Raw genomic sequence first — 16,550 nt, forward strand, 5'->3', positions numbered from 1 at the left:
TATCTGACGCTACCCCCATTACCTCAGAATCGCGTTCCCAGCCTCAGCCGCAAGATGAAAATTCGCCTTCCACAGCAGCTCCGGTGTCCAACGCGAGAAAGAGGCGGCCTCCGGCGACCTATTCCCCGTCTTCATCTCCTCAGCGTTCAAGGCCGTCACGTCGCGAGAGAAGAGGAGAAGCCTGCCGCCCATCAGCTACCAAGTCCTGCAGCCCACTGCGGGATTCTAGTCACCACCTTCACCAGAGGCCGAACTCACCAGCTGTTCCTGCCGGCGGGGCTGAAGGGCGCCGCGGTCGTAAAAGCACCGCGGCGGCCATGAGCTCTAATGCCCCGGCGCACACAGCTCAAGCTCTGGACATGTCTTCCGAGGAAGAAGAAGATGCAGCAGCTTCAGGATCTTCTCAGCGGTACTTGCCCAACATGGAGGGCTCGAGTACCGGCTGCGCTCCTCCGAGTTCACCGACAAGCAGTAATCCCAGGAAGGGTGAGAGCCTAAATGTTTCAATGTCTGTTCAGGATATTTAAAAAAATATGTTTAGGAATGTGCTGGCTGAGACTTTGAGTGGAGCTATTTCTCCCGTGTCTCAGCCTTTAGAAAAATCTTCTAATGATATACCTGTCAATCCTGTGCCTGACAGATTACCCCTTCACAGAAACATTTTTAAGGAAGCCCTTACATGTGAGTTATCTCCTTTGGGCTTCCATTTAAGTGCATCAACAAAAGATATTATATGGCAGGGCAAGTAGGTAGACTTGTTTTCCCTCCTGCCACGAAGGGAACTGCTGACTAAATCGGACAGGAAGGAGGATAAGATGGAAATGGATGAAAGTAAACGGGTATCTCTGAAATCTTTCAACAATTGGCTACAAGCATCTTAGATTTATTCGGCAGTCTTGGGAGAGAAATACCCGAATTTGTGCAGCAAATTGTTTCAGCATTTAGATATCATCCTTGAGGCGTATAGAAATTTTGGTGGTTTAGCATGGCTTCATTATGATGAAGCATTTAGACAGAAATTGGCTGTTCACCCGCAAGTGACATGGGGGGTAAAAGATGTAGGATTGTGGTTAAATCTGATGCTTCCTCAAAGGCAACCTTTTTCTAGACAATTCACAAACCCGACTATTAAAAAAGGGTTTTTTTTTTCGCATTTAATGAATCCTTTTGCAAATGGAGCAACAATTGCAAATTCAAACATGAATGTTCCTTTTGTGGAAATTCACACCCCTCAGCGAAATGTTTTAAGAAACAAGCATCTCAACAACCCATGGTCAGAGATACTAACTCAAAAAGCTCTGACGCCAGTGATACTGGAAAACATGCTGTTTTGGCTAAATACTTAGCCAAACAAGGAGAGTAGCAAACTATAAGGCTGAGTTCACACGTAGCATCTTTTTCGCGTTTCCGCGGCGGTTTTAACCGCGCGATTTTGCCGTGAAAACGCGAAAAATAAGCATCCCATGCATTCCTATGGGATTCCGCAATGCTGTGCTAATGCTGCGGTTTTTACCGCGGCGGAATCGCTTCGCGGTAAAAACCGCAGCATGCTCATTAATTTGCGGAATCGCGGCGATCCCGCACCCATAGGAATGCATTGTTCCGCTTATTTTCCGCATGTGGCTGTGCACACCATGCGAAAAGTAAGCAGAACAATTGCGGATGGTACCCATGGTCCGGAGGAGAGGAGACTGTCCTCCGGGCTCTGGGTACCATATTCCTGTAAAAAATAGAATTTAAAAATAAAAAATATTGTTATTCTCACCTTCCGACGTCCCGCGCAGCCTTCCCGCTTCTCTCCACGCATCCGTTCCCAGTAGTCCTTTGCGAAAATGCTCGCGATGACGTCCGTTCTCGCGGGATCGCGAAGTCTCGCGGTCATTCGCGCGACGTCATCGCGAATTACCGCGAGATGTCGCGATCCCGCGAGAACTGACGTCATCGCGGGCATTTTCGCAAAGGATTACTGGGAACAGATGCGCGGGACGTCGGAGGGTAAGAATAACACTATTTTTTATTTTTTTTTCATCCTATCTTTTACTACTGATGCTGCATAGGCGGCCTCAGTAGTAAAAAGTTGGTCACACTGTCAAACACTGTGTTTGACGAGTGTGACCAACCTGTCAATCAGTTCTCCAAGCGATGCTCCAGATCGCTTGGAAAACGCTAGCATTCTGCAAGCTAATTCCGCTTGCAAAATGCTAGTTTTTCCGCGGGAAAATCGCGGGAATTTAAAATGCGATTTTCCCGCGGACTGGAATTCCGGAACTCTCGCGGTAATTTCCGCGAGAGTTCCGTTACGTGTGCACTTAGCCTTAATGGTTTTTCTTTTGTTTTTCAAGTCCCTCCTTTCAATGGCAAAGGTTGCGAAATAGTTAATAATCTGCCCTCTTTTAATTTCAGAAAGATGTAGCCAAAGAAAAAATTCTTAGTGAACTGAAGCTGGGCAGGTTTGGTGGCCCGATCACGTCTCCCTCATTTGAGAACTTTCTCCTTTAGGCATCGTTCCCAAAAAAGAACCAGGCTCCTTTAGATTGATTCACCATTTATCATTCCCCTATGGTGACTCATTAAATGACCAGGTTGACAGTTCATTATGTTCTGTCAACTATGCTTTATTCGACACTGCCATTGATATTTTGAGAAAATTCGGCCTTAATGCTTTAATGGCGAAGTCAGATATCAAATCCACATTTAGGCTTCTTCCAGTTCATCCAGACGGGTTTAATTCACTAGGTTTCTATTTTGATGGAAATTTTTTCTTTGACAAATGCCTTCCAATGGGTTTTTCTTTGTCCTGCTATTACTTCGAGAGTTTCTCTTCATTTTTACATTGTTGGTATTTTTTTCCAAGACCCAATGTAGGCATTTTGCACTATTTGGATGATTTTTTACTAGTAGGCCCATTTGACTCGTCAGACTGCTCTCAAGCTCTTTATAGCTTTATCAGCTTGTGTGAGAATTTTGGAGTTCCAATTGCCCTCGAAAAAACAGTTTTACCTTGTAGATGCATTGAATTCTTAGGCATAACCTTAGATTCTACTAGAATGGAATCAAGGCTCCCCCCAGAAAAAGTAGACAAACTTCACAGGTCTCTAATACATTTTGTCAGCAGAGATAAGATTACTTTAAAAAATTTGCAATCGCTTTTGGGCCTACTCAATTTTGCAACCAGGATCATTCCATCAGGCAGGCCATTTTCCAGATGTCTGTATGAAGCTTCAAAAGGTTTATCTTCCCCAAACTCTCATGTCAGAGTTTGTTCTGACCTGAAGAAAGATGCCAAGATTTGGTTAAGATTTTTGGATGATTTTAATGGCAAGTCCTGTTGGCAATTGAATTTTGTTTCATCTGAAAATCTACCCTTTAGTTTTTCCATTCACAAATCAAAAGGATGCGGAATTTTATTTAAATCTCATTGGACTGTACAAAATTTACCACTACCCTGGATTTCTATCGGGGTAGAAAGAATGATTTGCTCCTAGAGTTGATCTCAGTTTTCATGGGCATCTTTTTATGGGGATCTTTTCTTCAAAACTCCAGGATTATCTTACTGTCTGAAAACCAAAGCTTCCTCATGTCCATCATCACTTTGTCTTCTAAAAATAAAGGGGCTGCAGAAATCTTAAGGCAACTAACATTGCTGTGCTTGAGATTTAATATTTGGCTTAAGGCACAATTGGGGTGTTAGCAGCGGATTAATCAGCGTAACATCCAGAGTCAGCAACACAGAATGTAGATTTATTCATATCCAGGTTGAACAGCTTACAGCATGAAATGTGATCAGTCTGGTATCTGCTGTGGCTTGCAGCATGGGAGCATTACAACAACAAGAAGGGAAGAGGAGGAGGGGGCATCCTGTCTGTTGTTTTTCTTTGTCACTGAACTTTGTTAACAATCTCACAATATACACAATATATAAAACAGTACAGTAGTAGTTGTTGCAATACATACAGATCAATATGCATTATTCCAACACCCCCACTCAACAACTACTTATCCTCTTAGTCCCAGTGTGGTCCTCAATTCTTGGAACCTAGCTCGTGGCAATGGCTTTGTCATAATGTCAGCTGCCATCTTATCAGTTTCACAATAGACGAACTGAATTATGCCACGATCTATCAAATCACGTAAATGATGATGTCTGACGTCAATGTGCTTGGTTCTAGCACTGATCTTTTCACTGCATGCAAGTTTAATGCATCCTTGGTTGTCCTCATAAATCACCGTCGGCTGAGTTGACGGCGTGCCAAGATCATCCATCAATTGCCTTAGCCAAATGACCTCCTGGCTTGCATAGGCTGCGGACACATACTCCGCTTCTGTAGATGACAAGGCAACAGACGCTTGTTTCCTACTAGACCAGGAGATTAAACTTTCTCCAACTTTAAACAAGTATCCGCTTGTGGATTTACGATCATGCGAATCACCAGACCAATCTGCATCTACATAGCCGGTGAGTTCTAGATCTCCCGTTGCAGACAGCTTTAAATTTACATCTTGCGTTTCTTTTAAATATCGGAGAAGTCTCTTAACAGCATTCCAGTCTCTTTGGCGTGGTTTTTCCACATATCTGCAAAGGATTCCAACTGTTGTTGTGATATCCGGTCGAGTCATAGTTGATATGTATAGAAGTGCCCCCACTGCCTGACGATATTTCTCATTGTTTGGCAACAGGTCATCTCCTTCCAGCTTCAGGTAGGATGGTTCCATTGGGGTTGATATACCTTTGGCTTCTGACATTCCAAACTGATTCAGAATCAAATTAATTTTTGCACTTTGGTTTAGAAGAAAACTTCCATCTTCCTCTCTCTGGATTTGGATTCCTAGATAATATGTCACATTTCCAAGGTCTTTCATTTCAAAATGCTGGTTCAGAATTTCAGCCATTTTTCCAATTTCTGCGTCTTCCTGATGAACTACAATCACATCGTCCACATATAAGAGAATATACATCCACTTTCCATCTGTATATTTTGTGTATAAGCATGGATCCGCTTGACCTCTTTTAAAACCTTCTTCCAACAAGACCTTATTCATCTTGGTATTCCAAGCTCTTGCTGATTGCTTAAGACCATAAAGGGATTTTTGTAGTTTGCAAACAAGATTCATTTCACCCCCTTTTACATAACCTTCAGGTTGAGTCATGCATAAGTCCTCCTCAATGTCACCATTTAAAAAGGCAGTTTTTATATCCAAATGTCTGACATTCATCTTTTGTACAGCAGCTACAGCTAACAAAGCTCTGAACGTGGTCTGTTTAGCGACTGGAGCAAACATAGCATCGTAATCTTCGCCATACTTTTGAGAATATCCTTTTGCCACCAACCGTGCTTTAAATCTGTGGACTTTACCTTCAGAGTCATATTTGGTTTTGAAGACCCACTTGCACTTGATTGCCTTTTTGCCCTGTTGCAGCTTGGTGAGTTTCCAAGTTTGAAGTTGATGAAGCAATTTGATTTCCTCATTAGCAGCATTGATCCCCTTTGTTCTTTCATGGACAGGTAGTTCTTGCATTTCATCCTATGACTGCGGCTCTGATTCAGGTAGTGTCTTGACTATGTAGGATAGACGTTTAGCTGGTACGCCTCTGTTTGATCTTGAAGATCTCCTGATTTCAGATTCACCTGATTTTTCTGTTGTTCCTTCAGTGGTTGAAGAATCCAGCCAGACCTCTACATCCTCATTGTTATTGTCTTGTAATTGTGACTTCAGCTGGACTACTGGCGTGATGTCACAAAACTTGGGGGACACAAAGTTCTCATCAATCACTACATCTCTACTTATTGTGACCTTGTTTGTTTCTGGGTGTAGAATCCTATAACCTTTCTGGGTTTCACTGTAGCCTACCAGGATCCCTTCCTTAGCGTGAGATTCCCACTTAGTTCGCCTTTCTTTGGGAACATGTACAAGCACTTTACTTACGAATATTCTTATATGATGTAGTTTTGGCTTTCTGCTGTTCCATTGCTCAAACGGAGTTTTCTCTGTAGCTTTACCTGGTAGTCTGTTCTGAAGATGGCAAGCTGTCATGATTGCTTCACCCCAATATGCTGTGGGCAGATTTGCATCAAACAACATACTTCTTCCACTTTCACAGAGTGTTCGGTTCCTTCTTTCCGCGACACCATTTTTCTCAGGATTGTACGGTACAGTGGTCTGAAATAGGATTCCATTTTTCTTTAAAATTCTCTGTGCCTCATTACTTGTGTATTCAGTCCCATTATCTGCACATAGAATCTTTGGCATTCTCCCAAATTTATTATATACCTCTGCTAGATATACTTCAACTTTCTCTGGAACTTCTTTCTTGCTGTGAAGCAGATGAACAACTGTATATTTTGAATGATCATCAATAAATGTGAGAAAATATCTCTTCTTCCCAGGAGTCTGAGTGCTCATTGGACCACAGACATCTGTATGTATTAAATCTAGTGTCTGTTCTGTTCTTGTAGTACTTCTCTTAGGAAAAGCTTTTCTAGACATTTTCCCTTTGATGCAGCTAGTACATTTCATTATCTGGTTACATAGATCTATTGTAATGTCCTCAGCTAGTTGCTTTTGAACTAACATCCTTATTGCTTCTGGGTCTCTGTGTGCTAGGCGCCTATGCCATACATGAATGCAGTTATTGTGCTTTCTTCCTGAGCAGTGTACACACACTCTTTGCATTTAAGCTGGTAAAGTTCATTTGTGATTTTTCCTTCTGCTAGTGTGTGGCCCTCTTTTGAGATGATGCAGCTATCATGCTTAAATGTAACTTCATTTCCTTGTTTTGCGAGTTTCTTCACAGATAGTAAATTACTCTCAAGACTAGGCACATAGAGCACATCTTTTACTGGGATCTTCTTGCTTTGTGTTGGTGAGATTTGACAATCAATATAACCATCTCCTATACCTTGTGAAGTCATGTACTGACCATTAGCCATAATCACTTTCTCTGACTTACTTTGGTTAAGCTTAGAAAAGAAGTCCCTGTTATTAGTCATGTGACTAGTTGCTCCAGAGTCTATACACCATGCATGCTTTGATGTATTTACACTGACAGTAAATGCAGTTTCAGTATTCACAGAATCATTTTCTGCAGACACAGCACTTTTAACCCTTTGAAGACTGCTTTGCTTTTTCAGCAGATTCATTCTAGCTTTCCAGACTCTGCAGTCGGCTTTCAAATGTCCTGATTTCTTGCAAACAAAACATTCACATGTTTCTTTTAGGTGCTTTCTGTTATCATTTAGATGTTGTCTGTAAAGCAGATTCTGCATCGCATGTCCTGCTGTTTACACCTTCTGCTTTCCGCTTATATTTATCTATGAGCTTCCCTCTGACATACTCCAATGTAAGCTCATCATCTGGGCGCGCATCTAGTGCGGTTACAAGCGTGTCATAGTTTTCTGGAAGACCACTAAGCAGTAATGCGGCTACATGAAAGTCCTTCAAATCTTCCCCAATGCCTCTCAGGCGTTCTACAATCTCTAGAATGCTTGTTATGTAGTCCTGCCTATCCTGGCCATTCTGTAGTTAAGACTGGTTCAATTTTATCATGAGATAAAGTTTATTGCTTAAATTTATCCTTTCATGCACCTTTTGCAGCTGCTCCCACATTTCTCTTGCAGTTTCACTTTTACACACATGCACAATCTGATCATCATCTATACTGAGTGATATGGTACTTTGTGCTTTCTGATCCATCTCTATCCACTCCTGTGATACTGGGTCAGGTTTAGGCTCCTGTGTGTATTTCCACGTACCTTCTCTTATCAGCAGCATTTTCACTTTGAATTTCCAGGATTGATAATTCTGGTTAGTGAGACTTGGTACTGTAAACTTCATGGAGTTGCTGCTGCTGGTGGCCATCTTTGCTGTCTTCCTTTCTTTTCTCTGTGCTCTGGGGATCTGGGACTCTAGGACTCTGGGCCCATAACCTGTTAGCAGCGGATTAATCAGTGTAACATCCAGAGTCAGCAACACAGAATGTAGATTTATTCATATCCAGGTTGAACAGCTTACAGCATGAAATGTGATCAGTCTGGTGTCTGCTGTGGCTTGCAGCATGGGAGCATTACAACAACAAGAAGGGAAGAGAAGGAGGGGGCATCCTGTCTGTTTTTTTTTTTTTCACTGAACTTTATTAACAATCTCACAATATGCACAATATATAAAACAGTACAGTAGTAGTTGTTGCAATACATACAGATCAATATGCATTATTCCAACATGGGGGCTAGTCGTTGGAAGATAGCGACTGACTCTTTATTGTCAAATCAGCAGTTGATGTTTTACCAACAGGTTCCAAAAGCAGATATGGAAGTGACCAGGGGAAGAGTCTTGAGGAGATCATTTGCAGATTCCCAGTGCCTTCTGGGATAAGTGAAGAGTCTCCGCGAGCTCAACGATCACTGGGTTTTGGCCGTTGCAGCTGAAAAGAGGAAATCGGAAAACCAGGGGAAGAGTCTTGAGGAGAACATTTGCATATTCCCAGTGCCTTCTGGGATAAGTGAAGAGTCTCCGCGAATCGGCGTGCGAATTTTGGCTCATCTTTCATCGTCTTTAAGAAATCTCAAGATGGAAGAGGCCAGGAGCCATTTGGTGAGCTGCATTTCTTGCTACATGTTCACAGATTTACCAGTGGAAAAGCCAAACTTCACATGCCACAAATGCAAGCTTGTGTCACTGTTAGAGGAAAAGTTGCAAAATCTCGAAGAGAGGTTAGCTACGTTGAAGATCATTAAGGAAGGTGAAGAGTTCTTGGACAGAGCAGAATTATCTCTTCATGTTACAGAAAGAGAAGAAATTCAAAGTGCACCTGAAGAAACAGAGGAATGGAGACATGTGACCCAGAGAAGCAGGAGGATCAGGAGGCAGTCAGCACCCATACTGCTCAGGGACCAGTACCAGGCTCTCACGCAGGAAAACGATGAAGAAATACATCAGGATAAGACTTTGCCAACAAACAGCAACCTTGTACGCCTTCAGAGTCCTCCTGAATGGAGAAAGAAAAATGTTGTGAAGAAGAAACGGAGAGTGGTGGTCATGGGGGATTCCCTGTTGAGAGGAACAGAGGCCGCTATCTGCAGACCGGATATAACCTCAAAAGAAATGTGCTGTCTTCCAGGTGCAAAAATTAAAGATGTGTCTGACAGGATATCAGGACTCTTCAGACCTACAGATGACTACCCATTCCTGCTACTACATGTGGGGACAAATGACACCGCAAGAAACGACCTGGAAACCATCTGCAGAGACGTTGAAGACTTAGGCAAGAAAGTGAAAGAACTGGGAGCGCAGGTGGTCTTCTCTTCCATCCTCCCAGTGGATGGCCATGGAACAAGGAGGTGGAATAAGATTCTGCAGGTGAACAACTGGCTACGTCGATGGTGCCGTCAGCAACGATTTGGATTTCTGGATCACGGAGTGAACTACTTATACGATGGACTACTTGCTAGAGATGGGGTGCACCTTACGAAGACTGGAAAGCAAGTATTTGGAAGTCGCCTTGCTACACTTGTAAGGAGAGCTTTAAACTAGAACAACATGGGAAGGGAAGCAAAAGACCAGAAAAAGCCATACACCTGACAAATGCTATTGAGAACTCTGCTATTAGAAGTGGAAAGGAAGAACAAAGACGAAAGAATCTAATTAATAAAAATATTGGAGAAAGAGAAACCAATCACAAACTAAAATGTTTCTATACTAATGCACAAAGCATGGGCAACAAACAAGGAGAATTGGAACTACTAACACAGGAAAAGAAATATGATGTCATTGGAATCACTGAAACTTGGTGGGACAATACACATGATTGGAATACAAGACTAGAAGGATACAACTTATTTGCAAGAAACAGACTTGATAAACGAGGATGGGGTGTCGCATTGTATGCTAGAAACGCGTATATCTGCACAGAGATTGAAGCTTCAGAGACTGGGAGTTCTGTGGAAACTGTTTGGGTAAGAATACAAGGACAGAACAATGGAAAGGACACCATTGTAGGCATTTACTACAGACCGCCTGTGCAAGCTGAAGATATGGATGAACTCTTTATGCATCAAATGGCCAAGTTCTCCAAAAAATATGACATAGTTGTCATGGGAGATTTCAACTATCCAGACATTTGTTGGGAATCTCTCTCAGGCAAAACTAACAGGTCAAGGAAATTCTTATCCTCTCTTGCTGACAACTTTATCTTCCAAAAGGTAGGGGAGAAAACAAGGGGAACTGCTACCTTGGATCTAATCCTTATAAACAGGGAGGAAATGGTTGAGGAGGTAAAAGTGGCTGGAACCCTAGGAGGTAGCGACCATGCTATTTTAGAATTTTGGATAACTAGAGGCGGAAGACCTGTGAAGACTCAGACGTCAAGGTTAGATTTCAGAAAGGCAGATTTTAAGGGATTCAGAAAGATAATTGGAGGGATCCAATGGCTGGATATCCTTAAAGACAAAAATGTCCAGGAAGGATGGGAAATCTTGAAAAATGAAATTCTCAAAGCACAGTTGTTAACAATTCCGAAAAGAGGGAAGAATAGGAAGCATTTAAGGAAACCAGGATGGATGAACACAGAACTTAAGCACATGCTAAAAAGGAAGAAAAAAATGTTTATAAAATGGAAAGAGGGAGGCATGTCTAAAGAAGAATATGCTGTCTGCAGAACCTGCAGGGCACAAATCAGATTAGCTAAAGCTGAAAATGAATTGAGGCTTGCAAGAGATGTCAAAAGCAATAATAAAGGATTTTGGGGATATGTCAAAAGTAAAAGAAAAGTCAAAGAGGCTATAGGATTTTTACAGGATGAAAATGATGAAATGGTAAGACAGGATGTTGAGAAGGCTGAACTTTTAAATTCCTATTTTGCATCTGTTTTCTCTCAGAAAGGAAATGTAACATCAACTGTTATTCACTGTCCTATTAAGGGAATACAAGAATCCAGGATATCTATAAACAGAAAGATAGTGAGGAAACACTTAGCTAACCTAAATGAATTCAAGTCTCCAGGTCCAGATGAATTACACCCCAGAGTACTGAAGGAGATAGCAGAAGAAATTTTTGAACCCCTCTCCATAATCTTTGAAAATTCTTGGAGAACAGGAGAAGTGCCAGAAGACTGGAGAAGAGCAAATGTTGTTCCTATCTTCAAAAAGGGGAAGAAGGTGGACCCAGGCAACTATAGGCCGGTGAGTCTGACTTCTATACCAGGAAAGATCTTTGAACAAATTATTAAACAACATGTATGTCAATACCTGGATAAGAATAAAGTGATCAAACAGAGTCAGCATGGGTTTGTAACTAATAAGTCATGTCAGACTAACTTAATTTCCTTCTAAGACGGTATCACTGATTGGGTGGATCAAGGAAATGCTGTAGATATAGTATATCTTGACTTCAGCAAAGCATTTGACAAAGTCTCTCATACAATCCTTATTGAAAAAATGACTAAGTATGGAATGGACAAGGCAACTGTTAGGTGGATTCATAACTGGCTTAGTGATCGGACCCAAAGAGTGGTCGTAAATGGCTGCACATCCAGTTGGAAGAATGTCTCAAGTGGGGTACCACAGGGCTCTGTCCTGGGCCCTGTATTGTTCAACATCTTTATCAACGACTTAGATGAAGGAATTGAGGGTAAACTGATTAAATTTGCTGATGACACAAAGCTAGGAGGGATAGCTAATACTAGAGAAGAGAGAGAGAGGATTCAAAAAGATTTAAATAAACTGGAGAAGTGGGCAGCAACTAACAGAATGGTTTTTAACAGGGAGAAATGCAAAGTACTACATCTGGGCAATAAAAATGAAAAAAGCATATATAGAATGGGAGGAATAGGGCTAAGTGACAGCACATGTGAAAAAGACTTGGGTATACTAATAGATCACAGACTGAATATGAGTCAACAGTGTGATGCAGCAGCAAAAAAGGCAAATGCAATTCTAGGATGTATTAACAGAAGCATACAGTCTAGATCACGTGAAGTCATTATTTCCCTCTACTCCTCTTTGGTCAGACCTCATCTGGAATATTGTGTCCAGTTTTGGGCACCACATTTTAAAAAAGACATCAACAAACTGGAGCAAGTTCAGAAAAGAGCGACCAGAATGGTGACCGGTCTGCAAACCCTGTCTTATGAGGAAAGGTTGCAGGATTTGGGAATGTTTAGTTTGCAAAAGAGAAGACTGAGAGGAGACTTAATAGCTGTCTACAAATATCTAAAGGGCTGTCACATTGTAGAAGGATCAACTTTATTCTCATTTGCACAAGGAAAGACTAGAAGCAATGGGATGAAACTGAATGGGAGGAGACACAGATTAGATATTAGAAAAAACTTTTTGACAGAGTGATCAATGAGTGGAACAGGCTGCCACGAGAAGTGGTGAGTTCTCCTTCAATGGAAGTCTTCAAACAGAGGCTGGACAGACATCTGACTGGGATGATTTAGCGAATCCTGCTTTGAGCAGGGGGTTGGACCAGATGGCCCAGGCGGTCCCTTCCAACTCTACGATTCTATGATTCTATGACCCCCTGCCCTTGGGATCTTTGGGACTTGGTACAGATCTGATTCCTCATTTTATTCGTCAGTCTCTTTCTGAGAGATCATGGGCCAAATATTCGGCCGCATGGATGCAATGGATTAATTTTTGTAATTTGTCACAGATCCAAAACTACCCAACCAACTATCTGGCCTGAAATTTTTGGAATACTTAGTTAATAAAAGCTTAGCTTATTCGGCAATAATCAAATCTATTTCCGGAGTATCGTTTTTTCTAAAATTTTTGGGTGCCAACCTCTATCTTCCTTTTTCCTGGTTAAACAGTTCCTAAAAGGGTTTAAAAAAAGTAATTTTACACCTGACTCTAGATGCCCGATTTCTCATTCTCTATTGAAGGACCTTTGTGTTTCTCTGCATAATGTCTGCTCTAGCCCTTACGAAGCATTATTGTTTTCTGCTGCCTTTTTAATTGCCTTTTTCGGCGCTCTTCGTATAGGCGAATTGGTATCTGCAAAAAAGAATCTTATATCTGGTCTGTTGTTTTCAGATATTGAGATATATGATGATTTCTTAATTTTATTCATAAGAAAATCAAAAACAGATCAATCAGGTAGAGGATGCAGAATTAAGATTGACAGCTTTCCCGACCCGGCTATTTGCCCAGTAGTAAATTTTAAGAAATGGTTTCAGTTACGACCTGAATTTGCAGGCACCATTTTCTTACACTTGGATTTTTCTCCGGTTACCAATTTTCAATTCAACTTTTTATTACAGAAATGCTTACAGAATCTTGGCAAAGAATACCTAAAAATTACCTCCCACTCATTTAGAATCGGGGCCGCTGCGGAAGCGGCCAGGGCTGGCCTATCAAATTCAAAAATTAAAAAATTGGGCAGATGGGAGTCGTCAAGGTATAAAATTTATATTCGTCACAATTTATATGATTATTAATATTGTGATGGTGTGATATGCTATGTGGATGTCATTTTTTTGTATATTCCTATTTTTCTATTTCAGTTATTTTCATAGTGTTTTTCTTATTACATTGTAAGTCTACAGCCTCACTGTATCTGTCTCTTGATGACCCCCTGTAGTGCATTAATCCCTAAGGCCCTTTGTTCTCCTCTGGGAGGCCTGGAAACCGCCTCAACTTGTTTGACTTTCCCTGGACAAGGAAGGGGGTCGGGGGAGAACAGGAGCTGGGAAGTCAGTTCCGGAGTGGACAGGATCGTGTAAAGACTGCATTTCAGAGAGAAGGACCCATTTTATCCTCTGGTGCTAGAGTTTTGGAATCTCGTTTCCCTGGACATTTTATCTTGTTACTGGACTGCATTCTTATTCTGGAGTACCTTATCCTTTGTGTGGTGGACTGAATATGGACCTTTTCGTATTTTTGCCTGAATAAAGGTCTTGGAATTGTTCACTCTTCGCTTGCTCTGTTGATTGTGTGATACCAGAGAAGGACCCCGTGACAAATATATATTATTTGAATTTCAGGCCCACTGGTTGTTTGGATTATCGGCCATTCTTTTTTTTATTGAGCCCAGAAGAGGGCCAAACTTTGAGCTTATTTAGAGAACTTATCTTTCAGCCTGACTTCGATTCAAATATTCTGGCACAGCAGACGCAGAATGAATTGGTCAAGTTTTATGTTAGAATTTAAGAAATGTTCTAATTTATTTCCTTTACCTGATCTAGTAATATTCCATGTTGGGGGTAACGATCTTGGGAGAATGAGAACGCTGGATTTACTAGCCTTAATGAGATCGGATGTTTCATTCTTAAGACAATCCTTTCCGAATACTGCGTTCACTCTCTCAGAGATCATCCCAAGATTGCTATGGAGAAGTAATGGATTGCAATTTTTGAGCAAAATTCGTATATGTATTAATAGGGGCCTGCAAAAATGTATGCCCCTAATTAACGGTTTTTCATATAGACACACGGATTTAGATTTATTCCGGGTTTATACAGACAGGATCTGATTCACTTGTCAGACATAGGCCTAGACATTTTTAATTTATACTTACAATCGATGGTTGAAGTGTGGCTGTCTATGTGGAGGAGCAGGGCCATGTCTCTTTGAGTCCTGGCTTGTGGGAAAATCGCCCCATAAGGGGCGGATTGTTTCTTGGTTTTGGTAATATACAGTATTTATATGGTTGTATTTATTAATGGATTTTAATTATTTATATTAACCCTAAATAAACGCACGGCCACTTTTCATCCACGATTGATGTCTCTGTTGTCATTTATTGATATTCGATTTATTATCGGCTTTGCATGGCCATGCTGCTGGCCCGCGACACTCTACTCACCAAACAGTGCACGCTGAAGCAGGTAGCGCGACCGTGGCCTCCACTCCGAGACTTAGTTCACCAATCGCAGTGCCGCAGATACCCACTCGAGCAGTACCTTGTTCCAAGACCACAAGACTACGCGTGGGAAGGCCAGGATGCGTCACCTCCGTTAAGAGACAGTGTTTCACTTTTCTCCAGGACCAGTTTGGGAACTTCACGCGTCACCTACGGCGCCATCGTGGGATTTTCCAGCCTCCTTCGAAAAGGAACCACAGACTGATAAGTTAACCCGTTATTTGAACTCATTGCTCTATAACTGTATATGCTTTGTTCACCTATATTCCCTCACCCCCTCTCTCCCTGCGTGGAGTATTCACTGATATAATAACTCTTTATAAACAACCCGTTAACTCTTGCTCTGCCTCCTGCTCGTCACTGCATCCCACGTTCCTGCTAGAACCTTACACAGGGGCATTATAGGAGGATGCAAAAGTGGTATATGTTTAATGATATGTGTGGACACGGACTGACATCCTCAAAGTGAGACCCAGGGTGAAGGTGTTGGAAAGACAGAAAGAGGTGGCTTTTCGTTATCGGACAGGAGGCAAGTAAACCCTAAAGTATACTGCAAGAAGGCACAAGTGAGCGGCACAGCTGCACTATTCCGGGATAATTAGACAGCTCCGACTCCAGGGACTTACGGGTGCCGAGCTAATGAAAAGACCAAGGAAATGTCCAAATCCAAAATATAAGATGAAACAAGGGACTCACCGTCCTATTCAATGTCCTTTATTGTGATTTACATAGAAACAAAGCAGGGGAGCCCCCAAAGGAGCCGCACTGGATGACGGCCATTTCGCGCAAAAAAAAGACCCGTAGAAGCGCATTTTTTGCGTGAAACGGCCGTCGTCCAGTGCGGCTCCTCTGGGGGCTCCCCTGCTTTGTTTCTATGTAAACCACAATAAAGGACAATGAAAGGCACATTGAGACCCTAAAGTACCCTATTCTAGGTTATCCCTACCTGCCGCGGAGGTTGGCACCCTAGATCCTGCGCAGTGGCGCCCCCACTCAACGTCAGCTCTCCCTAACTCTATCTCCTTATCTGCTGACTACTCTAAATGAAGGAAGAAAAGGAAAGTTGGTCATTTAGACCATTTGGATAAAGTGTCTGGAGCCAGAAGATCCACTTAGATTCTTTCTGAAGGATCATCTGTTCCCAGTTACCCCCTCTTAACGGGGCAATAATCCTATCAATTCCCATAAATGTAATTTTTTTACCATCACCCTGATGACAGCCATTGATATGGTTACCAATAGCAGTTTCTCTTTGGTTTGCCACATCTCTCAGGTGTTCACCTATCCGTCGTCCCTTCTGCTCTTCCCGATATATTCCATTCCGCATTCACAAGTTGCGTTGTAGATTATGCCTGCTGGACGACAGCTGATAAAGTGTCTTATATTATAGAATCTCCCTGTGTTATTGCTAGTGAAAGATCTTCCGGGAGCAATGGCTTTGCAGGCCTTACATCTACCACATCTAAAACAACCCCTTCATTCTGAATTTAGCCATGTATGGCCAGTTGGAACATGGAAGTGGCTATGGAACAATCTGTCCTTGAGGGATCTGTTTTTTTGAAAGGTAATCTGAGGAGAGGGACCCACTGCTTCCCTGATGTCTGCATCCATCAGAAGTATGGGCCAATGACGTTTCAGTGTGTCCTTTATTCCCTCTGCTCCATTGGAGTACTTCGTTATGAAACGAGATA

The sequence above is a fragment of the Dendrobates tinctorius genome, unplaced genomic scaffold (assembly GCF_039654945.1).
Source record: "Dendrobates tinctorius isolate UK_male_01 unplaced genomic scaffold, ASM3965494v1 ptg000157l, whole genome shotgun sequence".
Classification (NCBI taxonomy): Eukaryota; Metazoa; Chordata; class Amphibia; order Anura; family Dendrobatidae; genus Dendrobates; species Dendrobates tinctorius.